General features: G+C 44.0%; 1 protein-coding gene across 1 annotated transcript in view; it reads right to left on the minus strand.

The window, feature by feature from the left end:
• Positions 1–7,818, minus strand: part of nav1a (neuron navigator 1a) — a 75,112-nt gene extending 67,294 nt beyond the window's left edge. Inside the window, exon 1 of the mRNA XM_069660555.1 lies at positions 7,769–7,818. The gene's annotated coding sequence lies outside the window, so the exon portion shown is untranslated. The remainder of the gene's footprint in view (positions 1–7,768) is intronic.
• Between the last annotated feature and the right edge of the window lie 3,313 nt (positions 7,819–11,131).

Here is an 11,131-nt window from a genome sequence, read left to right on the forward strand (position 1 = left end):
TAGCGAGGAGAAAGGATGAAGAATGCAAGCATGTGAGATGATAACGCAGAAAACGAGGCAATGAGGAAAGCGAGAGGAGGAGGAGGAGGAGGAGGACGGGGCGAGGAAGGATCTCTGTACGGGTGCCAGAGGAGCAGAGGAAGCCTGTAAGACAGAGAGGGGATATCCTGCCTCGCCGCCTCGCCACCCCTGCTACGTTCGCTTATGTCCGCTTACACTCAAACGCATGGGGTCCACAGGACACGGGGATGAATACAAGACTGTGACACACACTGCAGCAACACAATAACAAAGCTATTAATGTCCTGTTTACACACAAAATACCGAGACGGCCTTCTGATACATACAGCGTGCGGCTGCTCGAGCGTGAGTCAAACATGTATGTGTGAGTGACAGAGGATGTTAGTCCACAGCGACACCTCTCTGGTGGTCTCACTCAGAGCTGATGATGCACACCATGACTCACTAGGCTCAAGCATTTCAGACACTTTAAGGCTATCCATTGCAATAGTATGAGTGTGGCCTGATTCCGGAGGCACAAATGTTCATCCAACAAAAACACCATTCTCTCACGGGGGCCGGTGTCGCACACTCATCGTGAATCACACACAGCTGAGAGCTGAGAAAACACCATCCAGGAAATATGTTCAAAAAACGATGAGTTGTGTGTTTTTAAAAGGTACTGCTCTTTGTAGACGCTCCCCAACGCACCATTCAGTGTTGACATTCTCAGCACACTTCCCAGGGGTATCCCACAATGCTGTGCTGCCGAGGCTGGTTGCCTAGTTACAGCGTGGTGTGCATACAGCAGCGACGGATATCATGAGTGTATGAGGGCGTTTACTTGCATATTGTGCTTCTGCAGTTACTTCAGTGAAACACACAGTTCTATTTTTAATTAAAAAATCCCCCTTCAAGCATGTGGTCATGTTCGAGTGTGTGTTTCATCCTCCATGGGTTATTAATTTGACAGATAGACGTCTTATTGGCTTCATCCCTTTGTGCGTGTGTGTGTGTGTCTTCCCACAGAGACAAGGGGAGGTTACACACATGACTAACTCTATAACTCGACTCCCTTGGTTGGGAGTCACCCCAGAGGTCAGAAAGGATCTTGAGTGTGCGCACTTATTCACCCATTCTTCAGCTCACCCTCCCCCCTTTATCTCCTCTATCTCTCCCTCCATCTAATAAAGACACTGATGTAGGCCTCCGACATCGTGAGGGGAATGTCCCAGGGCAGATAGAGGAGGAAAGACACTCACTCAACCTCACTCGTGTGTTGTCTTTACTCTCTAATCCCAACATTAAAAACTGGGCCATCCCTTCAACTGTCCCGACACTGGTCTGCAGAACTCTTGACATGTCAAAGTTAGGGTCAAACATAGTGTAGGGGATGACATTAAACCCTTAATAGTGATTACTGCCCCACTCACTGGTGATGAGCGAGGACATAATCTAGCGCACGCTTATGTCTGATCATCTTCCCAAAGCTACTAAACCACTCATCACTGTCCGAGCGCCAACTCGGCATATGTCTCTCTGATTAGATTGGCCAAAGAGGATTATGCACTCTCTAAGAGTTGATGCAGCGGGGGTTATCAAAATGCTATTCACCAGGCTGTGCAGGGGCATTAAAGGGATGTCGCTGTCATACTTTCATTACAAAAGATTTGCTGACGGCTACTGTTCTTAAAGTGAATGGCACGGGGAGTGGGAGGGGAGGTCAGAATGTACTCTACATGAGGGCTCCCCAAAAGGATGTTGGCACTTTTCAGTGAATAGGCACATCCAGTTTATTCCAACTTTACACTAATTGTTGGTTACATACAGTGTGTGAAAGTGTTAAATAAAAAGTAGGCCGCTTTTTTTTGGCCATTTCCATTGGCTATGAAAAGTTGACTCGAGCTAAAAAGCTTTAGAAATTCTGCCATTCTGAGTTGTGCTCATCATTTTAAATCTTAGAATGGAAATAACAAAGTCGAATTCAGTTTCAAAAAGGAAGGGGAGGGTATGAATATTTCATGTCACAACTTTCCTGAACTTAATAATTGGCATTTATTGATTATTGATCCTAAAAGTGCACTCAAGCATACTGGAATCACTATTTTTCTTTAGAAATACATATTTTTTATTACATCACAAATGGGTGCACATCAAGCTACACAAGTCATAAGGTCACTATATCATGAAAAAAGGAATAAATAAAGGACTGCATGACAGCAATGATAACGTTAAGTTGTTATCCACTAATGTACATGTAATGGATGTTATCATCATAAACTAATATAGAGGGTCTTTTTAAATCTGTGATAAAGCCTTTATTCTCCGACCCCAAATTAAGTTATACTTATGACTAATCTTAATTATTAAATGTAACAAATGTAAATTATTGCATTGCAATTCAATACTAAGAACAATGTGACTAAAAATCTGTATGTACATTAAGTGTTGGGTTAACTCACTCCAATTAAATTCACACTGATAGTCTTGTGTCAACCTGAGTGGAGTATACATTTAATATAGAGATTTTATGGAGTGCAGCAGTTGGATCGCGCGTCCCATATAAAGAGGCTACGTTACGGGTTCGACTCCGACCCTCGGCCCCTTGTCGAGTGTCATCCCCACTCTCTCCTCTCTGGCTTCTGACACTATCCACTGTCCTGTCTCTCTCAAAGTAGGCAAGAAGGCCAGAAAACATTTATTCTATTGTATCTTTTGAGTCATAAATGTCCTTACTTTAATGAAGCTTATAATGCTAAGTGTGTCTTGAAAATGTCAGAGAGAAGTAGATTATACTTAATTTTGGCGGTTGTAGTTTAAGTGAGTAATAACAATGTAATAAGCTTCATGTTGGTAAGTTAGGTGTAATTGCAGGACTGTTGTATGAGACTGCATTAGCTAAAGCTCGGTGTACTAAATAAACTGGCATCCTGCTGTATATTATGCTAAGAATACATTAAGTTAAGGGCCATAACTCAATTCAGTGTAGAGTACAAGCTGGCTCATGGCCACTGAACAAAGTTTTTGGCTCGCACAAAGAAATACATCATGTTTTGTTAATATATTGCAAAATAATGTGTCGATCCCGCACAAGGAAAGTACAATTGTTTGGGGGTTTCTCAGACCAGATTTAAATAATGAGCCCCTGTGCGTCTGTAGGTGCCTGTACAGTAAGTGTGTATGTGTGTGGGAGAGAGAGCAGAGAGTGTCCGCGGGGAATATCAGGCCCTCACTGGGAGATGAAAAATGATACACAGTCCCCACATTGCATTTATCTTTCAAACACCATCTGTGTACTGTCACACACACGCACACATCAGCACACATACACACACATGCAAAGACAAGAGCGCAGGCTCGAGTACACCTCTCCAGAGAGGGACAAGGTCAGGAGGTCTGCGGTCTAATTGAAAGACCACATGGTACTACAGTCACATTAAATGTTCGGGTCTTCATTAGGGTCTCGGGTAGAAGACGTAAGAGCTGATTATGTTACTGCAGATGCTCCCTGAGTGAATTTAAGCACAAGGAAGACGTTTAAATTGTGAAACACTCCTTTTTAATTTATCCAAACTTCAATCCGTCTTTTTATCACTGCTTGCACATTTGCTCTTTGTCTTTCCTCCTTTCCTCCATCCATCAACCCGCTGACCTTATCAGTTCCCCTCGTTTCATCTCTCTCTCCTTCTCTCTTCCTTCCCTCCAAACTCTGCCTTCCTCCCCGTTTCCCTCCCTTCCTCCGCTCCCTAAATTACAGTTATTACAGTGTCAGCCCACCCCACGTGTAAACGCAGCTTCAGAGGAGTCTAAGATACTTCAGTTCTGTTTCTAACGCCTTTTAGGGACCAATTACAAGGCCACAACCACAGCACCAAGACAGCCAGAGGCCTTTAAAGACTGGGGCTGGTCCACCATGAGCTCCCATCCCCCCCTTTTCCACGAGCAGCTGGCAGAAACCTCCAAAAAGCTCTTAAAAGGTTTTATTTGCAAACAGCTCCAGTCTGGTGACTTTAGTTCTAGACAGGCCAGATCAATGGACTAGACAATGTTAAAGTCGAGGAAACTGTTTCTGACATATAATATAATCATTGAATATGATATGTTTTCTATAAACTAGGTAAACTAATTTTCCCTGTGTTGCCCAGAGATGTATCCAGAGCATTGTTTTAACCTAATGTCCACCACCAGCTGCAGCGTGTTTGGAGGGAATTTATTATATTTTTCTCCATTTTAGATCAATAGATTCCCTCTTTCCTTAAAAGCCCACTTTATATGTCTGCCTTGTTTTCTGTATCATCATTCTCTCTGTCTGCAGGTCTTTATGTCCGAGCTGACAGACACTAAAAGTCTTACACAGAAAAGCTGATTTTGTCTTTGACTGTACTTTCTCAGCTGTGCAAATAGTAGCGATCAAATAAAGCCAAAACATGTTACTGTAATTGAAATACATTTCTTAAATCTATTTTATATTTGATTAAATTACATTTTTATTTCTCAGTAGTAACCTATAAGCAGGGTATCAGTATTGTTTGTGTATTGCATGTGTTGTAAAGGAGGGATTAAATTCTGTTTGTGGCTTCAGTGTCCTTGTCTGGCCTGTATAATTTTACAGGTTAAAGTTATGACATTAAAAACAGAGAATTGGCCATTGTGTCAACTGAAACCAAATGCTGAAATCATAGCTGATTGACAGGCAGTAATACGATAAAGACAGCCCTTAAATCAATGTAAAACAACAGGGGGGGGGGAAAGTGTGATGATCAACCAGCCTCTTTAGCAAACAAAACGCAGCATGGAAGCATCACAGTACTCAGGATCATGTTTGGCAGGTAGCATGTTTATCATTTCTACCACCCTAATTTACAACATTAGCATGCTAATATTTGTCCCTTTGTGCCCTCATCCCAATACTTTTATTTATCTACCACATGTCCCTTAGTGGTCACCACATACCAAGCGGCTTTGCCAATTTCAACAGACCCAGGCTCCGTCATACAAGCTCCAGGTACTGACAACGCCGATACTACAGTAATGTTCTTGAATTAAACACAAAAGAGAAAAATAGAGAGAAGAGTTTGTCGAGAGAGGTGTGTTAGAAAGAGGATGGGGAAGGCAGAGCCATGGTGAGGTGCCCTGTCCAAGGCTAGCACTCACCCCCGCTGGACCGGGCTGTACGCTCTTTTTATGAGGGAAGAGAGGAGAGAAGAAAGAGCAAGGAAGATGGGAGGTTAGGGTAGGGGGTAATCTCTATTTACAGATTCTACATAGAAATGTCGAATCTGTAGGCAGGGACATGGAAGGCAAGTGTTCTGGTTTTCGTTTGTACTACGCTTGTAGTCCGAGTAATATTGACCAATCACGTATCAGTAGGCTGCGGCATACGCAGGAAAAACAGTCCGTGTGGAGAGAAAAAGCAGGCGGAACGTAATCTGCGGTAATGACATCCAGACTTCAGATGATGAAGTCCCTGACGCGGTGTCACAAAAGCCATTCAGTGTTCAGATTTCCCGACTTCCTCGAATGCATCAGAGATTTTCGATCCGACCTCCGTTCAACAAACGAGCATTTTAAAGTAGTTTTCTTCTCCCCTTTGAGGGCAGACCTGGCAAAGCTTCATCTTTACTTTTTACAAATCTGAATCATGATGATGAAATTTCGGCAAAAGGTAAGACCGGTTAATTAAAGTAAATCACATGAAAAATGGTTTCTTTTCCTGTAAACAGGAAATCGTTTATCGCTAACCGCTGGCTACATGCCCTGACATGTTCCTTGGCGTGCCCAGAGGCTATATCGCTGTCAGACTATAGCCTATGGGATCCAAGACTGGGGGTAACCCTAGACAGATATCACCTACCCTACCACGTGCCTTCTAACGGCCCCCACAACTCACAAGCCAGCAAGAGCTCCAATAAACAAACAGCCCGATACAAATGTCATTAGTTTACATGTACTCATAAACCAATTAGTTTACCCAAGTTCATTAAAAGATTACCATTGCCATGACACACTGTTACGACTAAAACAATTTAAAAGCTAAAATAAAAAAGTTTCTTAACTTTAAGGGACAGAATAGTAACATTTCTTAGCAAATCATCTGACCTCTTCTGCATGTTGATGTTCAGTGTCCTGATACATTGTCTCTGTCATTATGGCTTGTGTAGAAAAAGTGCTATGATTAATCCAGTACAGATGGGAACACCCTCTAACGCCCTTAAAACTGGAAATGTGCACTGTACACCCTGAGTCATTGTTTCATTTTAAACCAATTCAATAACTGTCCACTACTCTGTCAGATGACTTTAAGCTAGGAGAGATTTTTATCCATTAATGTTTGATACACTCTAACTCTGAACTGAACGGTTCAAAGCTACACCGTTGATCTCCTCCCATCCAACTGACACCACATCAAAAGGAATGATTCACTAACCCACTGATAAAGTCATATCTCTGAAGCTCGTCCACATCCTTCGACTCAGGCTGACCACCACAATGCATGACTAGAGCTGTGGGTGCCGAGCGAACCATTACTCAAAGGGACGGGGAGGAGGAGGGGGGTCGTGCTGGGACTGTGGCTTTTTTAGGTCAATGAAACTGGAAAGGAAGAAAAGGGGAGGAGAGAAAGCTCAAACTTCTCGACAGCTCTTGGATGAAGCTGAAATCAATGAGCATGTAATTCACGCAGGCAGCGCGTTGAGAAGTGCCCCATTTCATCCCATTACTGCCCCACATCACCTCTGTCGTCTTCCTTTATATGAACATCCTGAGCCCATCTCTTTTCCCCTTCTTCTTATAGGAACCACCGCAGTCAGCAGAGCCTCAGGCCGACACACACACACTTTTATACCACCTGAATTCAGCAATGGCTGTTCTACTCATGCTGAGTAGGAGCGAGACAAACAAACATTTAGACAGAGAATGATTGACCCTTCGTCTTCACTGAGTCTATTCAGGTTCCACAAAGAGACCCAAAGTTTGGCTGCTGGCATGTCTTTCCTGGCGCCGTGTATAAATCTGCCTCAATAAAGGCTCTTGGCTGCTTGACGTGTTGCGATAGTGATACCAGTACCAATACCAGTATTGGTTTCGGCCTCCCATACAGCCTAAAATGCAGTATCTGGTATTTGCCAGTATGTTTGTCAAAGCTAGCAAATTGTTAGCAATCAGCGTTTTTCCACCAATAACATGTATGTTTTTTTTACTGGCTTGGTATCAAAGGGGTATTCAATACTGGCCAATACTCATAGTCTTTGTATTGTGTTCAGAGCATGCAACACAACTGCTGGTATAGACCCAGAACAGCACACGTCACTCCACTGTTCATATCCCTCCACTGGCTCCCAGCTGCCGCTCGCATCAAATTCAAAACCCTGTTGCTCGCTTACAAAACAGCAACATAAACCTACCCGAACTCCGTCATCCAGGTCTACACTCCTTCCCGTCCACTACACTGTGCCAATGAAAGGCGCCTGGTACTCCCATCACAACAGGGCCCTAAGTCACTAACTAGACTCTTCTCCTCTGTTGTCACCCGGTGGTGGAATGAGTTACCAACTCCATTCGGTCAGTCCGCAGAGTCCCTTTCACCTTTAAGAAGAAGCTAAAGACCCAGCTCTTTCATGAACACCTCTGCACTTAATGATATTGATGCTATTGATGATGATGATCGTTGCTTGTGTTGTTGTAACGCTCAGATGTACGTCGCTTTGGACAAAAGCGTCTGCTAAATGAAATTGTAACCTTGTAACACTGTACTGTGTGTGTTTCTAACCTGGTGTTAGGTCATCACAGCAGACTTCTATGGATCCAGATGAGCAGTCACTCAGGTAATCCACCGAATAATCGCTCTCCAGCACTTGCACCCTGCAAACAGATCACAAAGAGCGCAGTCATCATTTCAGAATGATTCACAGTCAAACACACAGGCAGCTGTGTGTGGCAGAAGATTGTGTGTCACACTGATTTCCACAAATGCAAATCGAAGAAATAGAAAATCAACGATATCGCACAAACCACCACAAAGAATTTTAACTTTATCAAAGCAAAAGCTTAAGAATTTAATTGTTTCTAGTTCTTTATCTTATAAAAGTACAGAGCATCATGCAATCAATGAAAAGCATTTCTGTTTGACTGATTCATTCGTCACAGATTGATTCATTTAACTAAACCACCACCGCACTCAACAGCACACATCAGACACAGAAACACTTCATTTCTTTACTTACAAAATTAGATTCACTTTGTTCTTGTTTTCATCCCACACATCATGAGCGACTACGTGTGTGTGTGTGAGAGAGGACAATATATTGAGTCAGCCCAGAGGCGGTCAAGAGGACACTTTAACAATCAACTCTGCTCCAGAAAACACCAAGCGAGTCTGTGTGTGTGTGCGTGTGTGTGTGTGTGTGTGTGTATCCTTGCACACGCATGTATTACTGGAAGAGATAGAGAGGAATTCGGCTGAAATGGCCACAGCAGCCCTCTGGGGTTCTCATATTCAGAGTGGAAGTCAAAGTGTGTGTGTCATAAAGCTCTAAGAGATGTAACATTAGACTTGGATCATGATGGACGTCTTGGTAAATTTTCATATCAGTTGTGTGTGTGTGTTTTTGAGTGCAGGCTTACCTGTAGCTGAAGGGAGCCACAGTAGCCATGTTGACTCTGGGTGCTTGTGTCTCTGTGGACGCGGCCTCCTTGTCCAGGCTGTCATCCTGCACATTGGCAGCCACCTTCGACACCACAGGCGTGGTGAAAGTGATGGGTGGCAGCGGCAGGGGGCCAGGAGAGGAGGCGGGAGTGTTGTCCTCAGGGGTGCCCATCTCCTCGTCTGATTGGCTGGTGGAGTCACAGTGACCTCTGATGAAGTGCTCAAAGCTTGTGTGAGCTTGAGACAGACGGAGGTTACTGTCGTTCACCATGGTGGACTTGGCTGGCTGGTTCTCTGGAGGCTCTTCCTTACTGTTGGAGTTGTCTCCTCCTCTGAACCTGTGCGGGGGACGCAGGTTGCTGTTGCTGGCCCCCCACGTTTGGTTCTTATTGGTGAAAGCGTTTCTGTTGATGTTGCCATCATGTGGAAGCTGTGAGGGGATGTGAGGCAAAGGTTTTGCTAAATCCAGCGTGTCTTTGGAGTGAGGCGGCGCCGCCCTGCGCTGGTTTAACGGGCTGCTGTAGGCGGAGCGTGTCACCTGGGGAGCGGGCAGAGCTCCAGTCCGCTTGAAGAGCTGACTCTTCAGGCCGGGGTCTCTCGTCTGGTCCCTGGAGAAAGGCCCGGGGATGCTGGAGCTCCGCGGGCAAAGTGAAGGAGAGTGCGAGGGTGTGTGAGTGGGAGTGTGCGTGGGTGTGTGTTTGGGGGTCCGTGTGGAGGGCCTGGGCAGGTCAGAAGCCCGGCGGCGTGTGTCTGCTTTGGGGGAAGAGGGCAACAGGCTGTGTGGGAGAGGGATTCCTGACGAGGCAGGAGCCCGGGGGGCCGACTTCACATTGACTCCTCCACTCATACTGACCTGAATGAAGAAACACAGGAAGAGAGACACACATAAGTTAAAATAGTGATGTTTGTGCTACACTTAATCGTATGTAGTTGATCATATTGAGGTTAATTAAAATGTATTTAAAGAGAATCTCAAATCTAATCTGATGACTGAAAGTAGAACTCGCTGTTCCGAACACAGACGTAGTGAAGCATCCATGCTATGCAATCATGTGAATCAAGCACATATGACAAACTGAGTCATGGTAAACCACGAGTTGAGCTTATTTTCAGTAAGGCATGCAGCGTCTGCGCAATCCAATTTGCCTGCTGGGAGTTCAAAATGCAAAAACAGCCTCGCACACAGACACATGCTCACTGCAAACGTCTACCAGCTGCTCTCAGAGCGTTATGTTCTCAAATAACCGATTCTCTCCGCATAATCGATCTAAATACACACTCAGAACGATTCCCACAGACACACATCGTTGCAGAAACACAATGCTCTCTTACACTTCGGAGGGGGTCCTGGATGGTTCTCACCTGAGCTGCTCTGATTCCAGATATTCACAGTTTGTGTGACCCTCTCAGAAACACACATCCCTGCCAGCCCTGCCAGGAAATCTTAAAGTCAGCTCCATGTTCTTTGCGCGCCTTCTGTTGTACTCTAACCGAAGCGAATGTTGCTCAAGTGAAACATTTCATGTAATGTCATATAATTTAACCACGTCGCTCTGAAGGGAACGAGGACGGGAGGCTGTGAGGTTGGAAGAAAAAAAAGCAGGGAGGGAGGAGAAACGGGAGGAACGAGCACGTGTAGAGAAAGACGGATCACAGCATCTGAGAGAGACTGATAAACTTTTTGCCTTTTGAGTTCAAATAATTACAGAGACAGAGATGAAAGGAAGGAGGAGGGAGGTCAGGTAGATTCAGTTGGGTGTTAAAATGTTTGTTTTCCCCGCTGATCTATTTTTTCATGATTTTTAATCTCAAAAGTGACTTTTTATGTGATTTATAGTCTATTATAAGGATAGTTTCTTACACTCTGTTTTGCCTACGACATAAATAAGTGTACAAAAAAAGAAGTATATGTAATTAACAATTATCAGTTCCCAATCTGGAAAATTATGCTTTTTATTTTACTGTGAAAAGCCTCCAGCTAGACTTATATGCAGTAAATACAGTGAACAAAATTGCTGTTGCTCTCCAGATGTAGAAGAGCAGGTCAACATCTGCTCTGCTCTAACACTGATATATACGTACATACTGTATACACAAACTGAAACATGTCTATATTGTGCATTTTATGTTTGACTTCCTACTTCCTGTACGCACTTTTGCCCTGGACACGTGCAGGACAAATAGAATGAATTATTATAATTATACATACACGCACAAATACACAGATTTAGCGCTGATCCCTGCTTGCCCTTTCCTAAATAGCAGACATTCTGCTGCCAGAGGACTTCTTGGGAAGCCGTCTTTAGTAAAGCAGAGATGTATCAAATTAAGCCGTCAAAGTCACGAGGATGAAATGTTGGATTATTTGACAGCGCATGCAATCGCAGTATAGCACACAGCAAACTGTCTGTGTCTGAATCAATGCAGGGGAAAGAGTTCGACTAACCCCCAAATAACTAAGTTTCAAATAAAGGAAAGGCATTATTT

Source organism: Semicossyphus pulcher, unplaced genomic scaffold (genome assembly GCF_022749685.1).
Source record: "Semicossyphus pulcher isolate SPU_LCO1_2020_fin unplaced genomic scaffold, fSemPul1.0.p SCAF_13, whole genome shotgun sequence".
NCBI classification, from domain to species: Eukaryota; Metazoa; Chordata; class Actinopteri; order Labriformes; family Labridae; genus Semicossyphus; species Semicossyphus pulcher.